General features: G+C 28.0%; 1 protein-coding gene across 1 annotated transcript in view; it reads left to right on the forward strand.

The window, feature by feature from the left end:
• Window positions 1–10,488: 10,488 nt before the first annotated feature.
• The window catches only part of LOC123294174, a 185,840-nt gene continuing 184,216 nt past the window's right edge, over window positions 10,489–12,112 (forward strand). Inside the window, exon 1 of the mRNA XM_044875283.1 lies at window positions 10,489–10,649. The gene's annotated coding sequence lies outside the window, so the exon portion shown is untranslated. The remainder of the gene's footprint in view (window positions 10,650–12,112) is intronic.

The following is a 12,112-nucleotide window of genomic DNA, read 5'->3' on the forward strand; positions in this document are numbered from 1 at the left end:
GGAAATTTTTTAGGTTAAATTGGTCATTGATTAGCCGTAAACATAAAACGCTACGTTTGTTGGACCATCCGTTTTGCAGGTTAAAAAATAAAAATAATAATCGGTTATTCATTTAGGAGCTACAAGGCTGCAAACGAATCGATCAAATCTGATTTTATGTAAAAGGTTTCCTTAAATTTTTTATATAATATTATTTTGATTTTACAATTTTATGGTAAAATCCTCGATGAAACAATCCAAGCATGTATTTGTTTATAATAACAATTTAATGTTACCTCTCATTCCAAATTTATTTCCTAACTATTGCGTCGTATCATATTCAGAAACACGCAGCTAATAATATATCTATTGATTTTTTACCTTGTTTTCTTTTATTGAACAACAAAAAAAAGAAGAAATTTTTCTTTTTTTCGATACAAAAAATATGGTTAAAAAGTAAAATACCTAATATTTCTTCTCTATTTTGTACATCTACAGATACTAACTGCTACGGGTCAGACATGGGTATGGGAGGCGCATCAAGGTTTGAAATATTATTGACCTTTGTTCATATCATGCAAAGAATTTGGTAATCATTATTACCAACGTCTGAAGGACAAAATGTAAGCTTTATGACAGAAAATAATGTGGATCTGGAATGATTAAAAATGAATTAAAGTATTTAAAAATCAAAATTTCTTGAATTTTTATTCGAAATTTCAATTCTTGGTAATGTGATATCACACGGTCGTATCTTTTATCCTTGATAATGATAGATTTGTCGAAAATGTCGTATCACGGTCCTCATATAGGCCAATCCACCCGACTTGGTCGCTTGTTCAGAAATGCATCATAAAAATGTATAAATAAATATAATGCATGATTTAGTTTCTATTATATTTATCAAATTACACATTATCAACCTTTTGTAGGATCAAAAACTGATGAGTAAACTAACAAAAAAATTCAATTTCAGCAAAAATTATCGTTGTTTCATTGCCGTAAGCCATCGTCAAGCACGTTATAATAAATATGTATTCTCATAACCTGAATAATAATAAATAATACCTCAATTCTATTCAAAAACCTTCTCGAAATTCTAGATAAATTTGGTGGAAGCGCAAATAAATGCATAGTACATATGAAGATATAATGTAATGCGTTATTTATATGCGTTTCCACCACTTATTGCACTTATTTTATCTGAAATTTTCTAATGTTCCGCTTAACTTCCTTAATTTTTTCTTGGATGCAAGGCAATAACTAACCAAACAAAAAAACAATTGTGAAATTGTTCCATTCGTTCACGCGTGATTCGAATACCCGAAAAAATAAGGGTTCATTTTTATATACATAGATTAAAAACTCCTTAAAATAGTTTTGTTAAATTTGTACGGCACTTAGACAATCCATTGCCAGCTTAAAAAAACAAATAATCAAATTTCACGATATATTTTATAGAAAAATGAGAAAACTGAAGTCTATCGACCCAACGTAATTGACCTTCCTGAACAACTTTCTCGTACTGCTTTGGGTGAGATATGGGTAAATATAAAACATGTAGACGACATTTTAAAAAACAAAATTGTTATATAGAGAACAGGTGAAATGGACACTTGGGAGTCATATTTATATTGTACGTTTCTTATATTGTACAAAGAAAAAAAAACAAAAACATTTAGTTTTAAGAATTTTATAATGGTCTGTGTCAAAGTTTAAAAACGTAAACTTGAGAACAAAAGGATACCATGATTTAAGTTTTGTTTTTTATTTCATAGTAAACCATTTTAATTGGCTAAAAAAATAGTCGCCGGTGTAGACTAGTGTAGAAAAAGGCAGACTTTTCTGATGTGTTAGTATTTTAAGTAAGCAGATGTTCTAAATAACATCACTCTGTGAATGGTGGTATTGCCACCTACCTGGATTTATTCGAGAGATAAATAATGCTACAGAGTTCATTAAGTAAAAATAGATTTTTTGATAATTTGTTTCATATTCAGATAAATTCGTCAGTATAATAATTCGTTAGTTCTCTTATATTAAACTATCTGTAAACTAGCCGCTTTGTTGGGCAACATTATACCACCTTCACCCCTCCCCCATGTACCCTTGCGTAGGGGTTACAGTTTTACACACGTCATGTTATTTTATTTGATACCCCACTCGGATATATTTGAAAATATTCGATTATTCATCCCCAATTTCTCGCTCCACCTTTCCACCCCTCTGAAGGTTAAAAATAGATAAAAACAATCCTTGAAGCAATATATGAGCTCGATGTTCCATTTTTTGAGTTTTTGAAGCACACCCTTTTTAATTCCTAATTCAACCCTTAAATCTTCTATATTATGCATGTATTGTACATAAAAACATTCCTCTTGAATAACTTTTTCTATTAGAAAAAATCGTTGCGTAGTTTTAAAGATCTAAGTATACATAGCGATTAGGGACAGACATGTGGACGCAAATTTTTTTAATGGTATATATGGAAAAATGCGTACAGAAAACATCAAAAATATAGTTCGGTATTATGATTCGGTGATATTGATATTAATTTATCTTCTAATTTTCTGGTTTATATCCCAACTTTGCTTTTGTTTGAATAAACAACCCAATGAGTTGAATCAAGTTTTGTTTTGCATAGAAAAGCTAGCTTACAAAAAAAGCTTTTCTTCGATCTATTATAACAGTATTTAAGAACTACCATTTGTAAAATAATCTATTTCATTTCAGTTTTACGGAAAATCTATGGAAAGCTTTCGCTCATTAAAATTTTATAGCAAAATTTGTCAAAAAAATTCTGAAAGATTCTGCGCCATTATATTTCTTGAGTAAATAGTATGTAATATGCAATATATAAGAATGGTAGAAACGCCGATAAATTATAGTGAATATACATACTTAGTACATATAATGTTTTTATTTGCGCTTCCACCATATTTATTAAATTAACACTTTTTACACAAGTAAAAGGTATTTCTAACGACAGGAATTGAAATAGAAAATACACAGTTCTCAAATAGTACTTGTGTTAGTGCAAGAAATGTATCAACGTTACAGCAAATACTAAGATATATTGCTCATTTGTATACACAGTTTTGCAGAGTGGTCACAGTTTGTACAATTCACTTCTGGATTCGACTAATTATTCATCAAAACTTTGTTTATTTATTTTTTCGTAAAGTAAACGATCAATGAAAATGTTCAAAATGTCTTCTAAATAGTATAGATTCCTATCTTTTACGTATTAAATATCAACAAGTTGGAAAATTTCTAGCAGCTAACAGAGGTCAATCGTCCTAAAATTTTTTTGATAGCTTTATGTTGTTGGAAACTACATCTTTGAAATTTTTTGTGCTAAAATTTAAAAAAAAAATTTGGAAAACGGTTGACTCTGCAGGTCATCCCTGTAACTTCCCGCTAAGTATTGACTCATAACGTGTAAAAAAATTTATCTATTCTGATGTTATATCCACTCGCATTTTATTGTAATTAGATGTGATCTTAGACTAAAATCTGATTAAATTTTTACAATCATACTAAAATTTTTGAACGGAGTATTGGAAATAGAGGGAATAAGATAATAAAACTTGTGTAGAAATGGGATAGATTACTGTTTTATTAAATTATATTACATCGGTAGTTCTCTGAGCTCAAAAATGAAGATGTTCGATGCTTTTGAGCTTCTAGCTCAAAAATTTCATAGACGTTTGATAAAACACTATTTTTTAAATATTCAAATCGCGATAAATTTAGAATGAATAAACCGATTTTCACGCGGTTGGTGACATTCGACGCAGTTTCAATTGATAGAACAAAAAATTTTGAGGTTATTCCGAAAAAACGCTTTTTTGGGTTTTCTTTCGTCAACGATAACTCACGAACGAATCAACCGATTTTGACCGGACTGGTGGTGATCGACGTGGTTTTTTGATGTTGAGAGCTGAAACCACTTAAAAAAAATTTTTTTAATTTTTTTTTTGCAGTTTTTAGTAAGTATGAAAATTCCTTTGATAATTTCTGTATTAAATAAATAGTTAAATAAAGATATTACATATTATTAAATAAAATTGTTATTTGTGTTACACCTAACCTTTGTGTTATCATTTTCGTGCAATGTTTAAAAATTAGTCTTTACCACATTACAAAAACTTATTTTATATTTTAAAGTTACAGACAGACAGGCATGGCGTGAATCGTGGTTTGTTTTATTTACAAAAGTAAAATTAATTTTAATTTTAATTAATTTTGGCCATTCTCTATTATTAAATAATAATGAACTTGAAAATAACATATTTTTTACTAGAGAAAATAATTTGATAAATATAAAGCACTGTTCTAGCCACACAAGTTTTGGTTTCTGTTTTTCTATGTTACAAGCTGTGGATATGATCTTAAGAGGATAGATCAACATTTTACTGAATCAGTAGAATTTAGGAAAACATAGACTCGGAAAAAATAGACCGAAAAATCTAATAAAAATAAATGAGTTTCGAACGCAAGTTTTTTGAATAGCAGATCAAAACCTATACAACTAAATATGGATGAACTTTTGTTAACTTCGAGTTGAGACATAGTTATTGAAATAAAAACCACGATACTCAAAATAAAATTGTATATTAAGAAATTCGATTTAAAAAATATAATTAAAACAAACTTACATTTCGCTTAATATCGATATTTCGATTGTAACGCATCCATCGTCAGTAGCTAAATTTTTTCATATAACACATTTTTACAAAGTGGAAATAAATATGTGAAACATTTCAAAAATTATTTAGTGGGTTTGAAAAATTCTTTTATCCACCACATATAACTGCTTTATGGCTTTACTTTTAACAGTTGTCCATTTTATCAATTCCGAGTCTGACTCTGAACATATGATACAATTTTTTTATTTTTCAATTTCTGTGATAAAACAATACTTTTCGATCAAAAATTGAATAAAGATAAAAGAGTATTCCCTAATTAAGATTTTATTATCACATCTTCTCTCCCATACTAGCTCGTGTTTTATTTGTTCGTGTAATTAAAATTTAATTTTTAATGAAAGAAATTTATTTATTTTATCACTGGCCTAAGTAAAATTTAAAAAAAAAACTTTTGTTGACTTAAAGAAGATGAACTTTATTGATAATGAAGTTTTTTATCTTTTATAAAATGCTTTATTGTTTGCGATTTTTTTTGACAATTTTATGGATAATTAATTACAAAGGTTTTTGTTTTTTTTAATTTATTTTATTTTTTTTCTTTTTTTGTGAAAAGGTGACATCAAATTTCAAGAACAAAATCAAACAATACAACAACGATATTAAATTTCAAATTAATTTTGATTAATTTAGTGATTCGGTGAATGATTTTTGTCAGAAAAAAATTAGCACAATTGTTATCAATGATAAAAAGGTGAAATAAAGGGTGGTCGAAATTGAATAACCTTCTTTTAATTTATAGAAAAAAACATACAATGTAATATAATCTTAGTTATAATTTTATTATATCGAAAACTAAGAATGCTTCATTTATTATGAAAAATGATGTATACGAAATGGCCGCCTCTGGATCTTCTGCTAAAATTTATTCGTTCAAGAGAATATTCGCAAAGTTTGGGGGGTTATTTCGACTACAACTTGGCAAGTTTTCAAGTTTGTAGGTTTGTTCCTATAGACACGACTCTTATGAAAACTCCACAAAAAGAAATCCAATGGTGTATTCTTGGCTGAAAGCACGCGATGACGATACACATGCCTTACCCTATCTATAATGCTTAGAGAATTTTTCGAACATAACGATGAGTAATTTCACATATGAGATTTCTAACATATAGACTATCTTGTTAGAAAACGATTTATTCTAAATAGCTTTAGTATCGTTTCATTCTGTCCCTAAGACATTATTAATTCATCTGTATAATTTATTTTTAAAACAAAACCTTGTATAAACAAATAAAAAAACTAAGCTAATGATTTAACAAATTGATGACGAGTAAACAGGACAACACATTAAATAATCTATTGATCAATGTAAATTAATGGATATTTGAATACAGAGTGGTCAGGTAAAAATAAAATGTAGAAGGAAGGTTGGAGCTCTACAAGAAAGCCTTCCAAGAGCTTTTTTACCACCCTTCCATGAACTCTTTACTTTCTACCATTTTGGTTGTTTGCCTCCCAGGCCTTAGTTTCGGTCCACTACCGACAACTAACTGTCTTCTTTTCGAATAATCGAACAAAGCGTTCCTTTTTAGTTGTTTTCACCATATCTCTCTCCATTTCAAGTATCGAGTATCAACTGCTTCCAATCGAAAGTCAAAATATATGAAGTCGATTATACTAACTACTTTTGAGCAGTACTAACTACTTAGCAGTTTGATAGTTTGATTGGTGGAAACATTTTTTGTTAACCACATTGTACTTCATATTAGTTTTCAAAGTCAAATTGAATGTTATTGAACAAATCCAAAGAGTCTCTTGTATTGATTTAAACAATCATTTAATACCGATACCAAATCAAGGGTTTTCATATAAAATGATAGAGCTTTAATTAAAGAGAATAAAAAATACACCCGGACCATGACTCGAACCCGGATCTGTTGAAATCATACCAAGCACCTTACCCAGTTCGGACTTACGTACTCTAGACATAGAGTGTAACTTTTTCAACTACTCGTTTGATTTTTATTTATGTTTTTTAGTCAACATAAACTTATTTTTTTTTATTATTTATGTTTGTTTACTAAATTTTTTTACAAATTTAAACGTCAAAGTCTTTTGATTATTATTGATGATTTTTATGATGGCGTAATGTAACAAGAGTAATTTTGTTAAGATTAATTTGGCAAACTTATAATCATCAGTTAAAAGCATGACAAATATTTTCCCATAAAGAAAATTATAACAAACGGTATTCGTTTCTTCATAAAATACATTTAAAGTGATTAAAGGAATGGCATCTGTGTGTTAATTCTTCTATAAGTGATTTCCTCTAATATATCGACCAATTTTACTCTTAATTTGCGTCTAATTTTCCCAAGTTTCCATAGAATTCACCCCTCAAAATATGAAATTTCTCAAAAACAAAAGACATATTTTCATACACTCTTTTTTTGTGGGAACGTTCTTAATAGTCTAAGATCCCAATTAGGATCGACCTTCACCCATCTGTTTACCGAATGAAAGTTATTTTTTATGAAATATAAAATGTTAACAAATATCCCTGCAATGGATTGCCTAAAAAAATGTGGTCAAGACTACTTTTAGTGAAAATATCAAGAGTAAAATTTTTTGAAATTTTTCACTGACTTACATATCTAACGAATATTGATCTACTCGAAAGTAAAAGCCATAAAGAATATGCAGCAACTATGCTGTCTGCCTCTTTTCGTTCACTATTTTCACATTTATACAAGTTGTGAATAGTAAATACGTTCATCTGTTAATTCATTGCCTCACATATATAAATAAAGATAATTTTATTGCAAATACGGTGCTATATGATTGTCCACAAAATATCAGTCAAAAAATAAAGTTTACAAGCTTTCCAAGGTTTGATATTTTTATTAAAAGTTGTCTGGACCATATTTTTTAGGGCAACCCACAACAGGGATATTTGTAAATATTTTACATTTCATAAAAAATAACTTTCATTCGGTAAACAGATGGGTGAAGGTCGACCTTAATTCGGATCTTGTACTATAAGCTGCCCTAGTCCATCCGGTTTACATTTGGCTGGCATATCAAACATAAATTAAACAAATTATCACAAAATACTAATTAAACAAAAAAAATTAATGATATTTCATACACAATTTGTTTAAGTTGAAAAGTTTTATCATTTTATTTGGAAAACCCTTCTGACAATGATAAAAAAGTTTTTTTTTACTATTTTTCTATCACACATTGTTTTAGTTTTCCAACTTTTTCAATCATTTTAAATCATGTCTATGTATGTATGTACTATTTTTTTTCAATATTTATTTTTCATTTTCATTGTTTATTATCGTAAATTGTTTAATTGAATTTTTTTTGTATGTTATTCGATCTTTTAAACATTAAATTTTAATTTAAAAAAGTGAGGTATATTTCATTCATGTAATTCTGTCGATTACAAAGTGCATCGAAATTACATAGATGTTTTATGACAATCTACGAGCGCGAATTTAAGAAATTTTTCGCCCGTCGTATACTGTTTTGGGCAACAAAACATCTTAAAAAATCTAGAAGCACAATACGCTAATAGACCGAAGATTGATAAAAAAACGTGGTTAAAAAACTTCATTAAGATGATTGTAAACATACAGTATTGTAAAAAAGTTTTAGTTTATTGCACGATTCATACATATAAACCAAGTGCATGCAATTGGCTTTACAATTCCACGCAACTACAAAATATATAATATATTGTGCTTATAAATTTGATAATATATTTATCGCTCTTCAATCATCAATACTCTAACTATAGTCGTCTCTGATTGTCTAAATATTTTAGATAGTTTTTTATCACACTCTCTAGATTTTTCGATATAGAAATATCAAATTGAAATAATTAATCTATGAAGGATAACCTTCATAATTAATCATTTTTCAACCAAATTTGAACGATAAAATAATAATAAAAAGCTCGATGACCTAGCAATTTTTTGAGATTTTTGGAAACTTTGTTAATCAAAAAATGTATTTATGAAGTTTTATTGAAATCCCTTGTATTATTCAATCCCTACATATCTCCATAACAAAGTCATAAAAAAATTGTTGGGCTTGTTTCAATTACGGGTGAATAGTTCTTGAGATATGGCCTGAAAGTTTATTCCGGAGCGATTCTGAAGATATTTCCAAAAACTCTCATCTAAGCATCAAATGAACTAGCTTTTTAAGTTTTTGAGTCTTAATTACTCTAAATAGACTGAAAACGATTTTTTGTAGATTATTTTTATACAAAATGGAGACAAAAAAGATTCGGATAAAACGAATAATCGCAGATTTGTCATAGAGAAAAAAAAATATATATGATAAATTGTAGAAAGTTGTATTTTCCAAAGTGAGTTATAACGAATCTTTTCATTATTGGTGTAGCTAGAAAAGATTTTTTGAAAGTGGGCAGCCGATCAGCGGCCATCATAATATTCACTTTAGTGCCTATGTAAAAATGACTTTTTTTTATATTGACTCTAAACTTTTGACTTTCTTGATATTTTGAAATTAAAATGATTATATAAGCATTAATATTAATGGCAATATTGGCTCTTAAAAGATCGATTTTTATCGATTTTACTTTTTAATAATATTAAATTCACATTTAAATATTTTCTTTTCAACCACCTATTTTCGAGTATTAAACTATATTTTAAACTTTCCATTGTTCTAGGATGGGTAATGAACTCCGTTGGGTGTGCCGTATTTCCCACTTTTGAAAACATTTTATTAAGTTAATTTTTTATTAAGTTGATTTATTTCTATGTTAAAACTTCTATTATCCATATATAATGAACTAGAGTGGTACCCACCCGCTTCGCTGGGTTTAAAAGTAAAGATTGATAAAGATTGCTCTCGCTTATCCACTTTCTATAACACTCGAAATAATAGTAAGGATAATTGTTTTACACATGTAAAATATATGTATGGTTTTCTTTCTTTTTTTTTAAATGTATAATATTCGTAATTATTCATTGAGTATATCAGAAAAGATGGCCGTGAAATATTTTATATTGACTATTTTTACAGAAATCTGTAATTTATGGTAATGTCAAATGACTACTTTTACAGAAATCTGTAATTTATGGTAATGTCAAATGACTACTTTTACAGAAATCTGTAATTTATGGTAATGTCAAATTAGATTAATTTTTATTTCTTTATTAATATATCTTTATAAATTATACCTCATGTGTTATTCTGAAGTATGAGCTATAGTCCTGTACAGTTTTATTAAAAACCATTCGCTAGTTTTAGCGTGAAAGCGTAACAAACAAACAAACATGCTTACTTTCGCATTTGTAATATATAGACATAAATATTTTATATCATTTATTTTCTGCTTACCCTAGAGATTTAATTGTACAAATAAAATATTTATTTAATTTAATTTTCTCTATTTCAGACGAACTTTTTTTTTGAAGACAAAGAATATTCCCCAACGATCGATTTTCAAATGTGTCAACATACAAGTGAATAAATAAAAATTATAATCAATATGTGATTAACTTAATATTATTTATTTATATTTTGTTTAATAATTCATATTGATTGATTAAAAAAAATTTAATAAAATGCGAAAAAAATTCCGTGAAAAAAATAAAAACCATTTTTTAGTGCATGTGTATAATAACAGATGTATAAAACAATTTTTATCAAAATATTATTAATTTAATTAATTTTCATTATTTTTTTATTTATTTTTTTATATTTTTTATATTAATTATTCATTATTTTTTTCTGTGCTAAATTCAATTAAAACAACAAATAAAATAAAAACTGTGTTGTTTTAATTTGAAGAAAAAAAAAACCCATAAAATTAACACAATTAGTGATTAGTACATCGTCACGGAGGGAATACGCACTGCTTTGTCGCGCTTGCGCCGTCGTTCTGGCTCCACATCCACAAGTCCTTCACGTCATCGTCCCACTACTCACGATAACGAATGTTGCACAAATGTTCCTTCAAATCCAACAGCTTTTGTAAGTAGTTTTTTTTTTATAGTAATAAATTTTGAATAATTGTTATTTAAGCTTAATGAAATATGTTTCAATCATTTTAAAATTTAAGCCCAAGATGAAATAAAAAATATGTGGTTTTAAAAACTTTTAAATGTAAGACACATAATAAATAAAACCTCTGAAAGTATCCTCGCCCAGTGTACTCGCCAAAGCTAGCGGAAGTGGAGCACTCACTACCACACTCTCCTCTTAATTAGCAAGTATCTTAAGGACCATTCATAAACTATTTCACGCAAAATTTAGTTAGTTGTAACCTTTCTTGACCTCTTTGTCGCACTGTATCACACTTTTGCGATCACCCTATAAATATTACATCACGTAAGCTAGACCCCCCATGTATAAAATTCATTTCGATTAACAGTTTACAAATATTGGTATTTTAAAATATTTATTATTTCAATAACAAACTTTCAATAAAGAAAAAAAAACAAGCAAATAAATATTTTTTAAACCCGTCAGCACCCGGATCAACAGTTCGGAAATCTTCAGTCACGTGATGAGAGATTTACTCACGCATCCTGCAGATGCGGAAAATATTTCGCGGGTTAAATATTCTTAAAAATAAGAGCAAAAAAATTGTCTAAATAATTAAAATTCATTCACCATATTTCTATCACAAGTTTTGTTAATTAATAAAAATAATCGAACCGGCAAAAAAATTTAAAGCCGATATTTTTTTGAGAAATTCTCACAATTATCATTACAACTATCATAGACCTATTCGCACTGTTCGTGAGTTTTATTGGAGGCGTTTTCACAGTAACGATACACTACTTTAATTATAGAATTGTATGGATGCATATATAATTGTATGGATTGCATTTATGACTTACATTGAAAATTTAATATTATTGTCTCACAAATTTAAATAAACAATAATGATTATTTACATTTGAAAAATAATATTTATGCAATTTGATTTCTTATTTTCACAATTTTTAATGCATTAAGTTTAATTAATTTGTGTTTTTCAATAATTTTAATTTGACATTTTCTATAACATTAACATATAAAGAACTGCAAATTAGTCATAACAGCCTCCTTTATCGCCAAAATTTTGCACTGGAAACGCTGGCATCGATTTTCTTGTCCCTACCATGACTACGCACACAACGAATATCAATCAATAAAATTTCAAAAAAAAATATGTCTCATCTGGTTATTAGATGGGTGACGGTCGATCTAATACCGTCTCTTTGACTGCAGGTACATAAAATTTAATTTAAGCCAAAGACAAAATTTGTTTTCTTTGTCTTTGCATTCTGCCCCACATGCTATATGTAAAATACATAACCACATCGTAGTTTCCACTCGACTCTCATGAATGTTTGGCTACAAAATAATTAAATTTATATGGACTTATGATGCCAAATAATAATTTCGTATGACTGAACTGATTTTACAAATATGTTGTTACAATGAAT

Source organism: Chrysoperla carnea, chromosome 1 (genome assembly GCF_905475395.1).
Source record: "Chrysoperla carnea chromosome 1, inChrCarn1.1, whole genome shotgun sequence".
Taxonomy (NCBI): Eukaryota; Metazoa; Arthropoda; class Insecta; order Neuroptera; family Chrysopidae; genus Chrysoperla; species Chrysoperla carnea.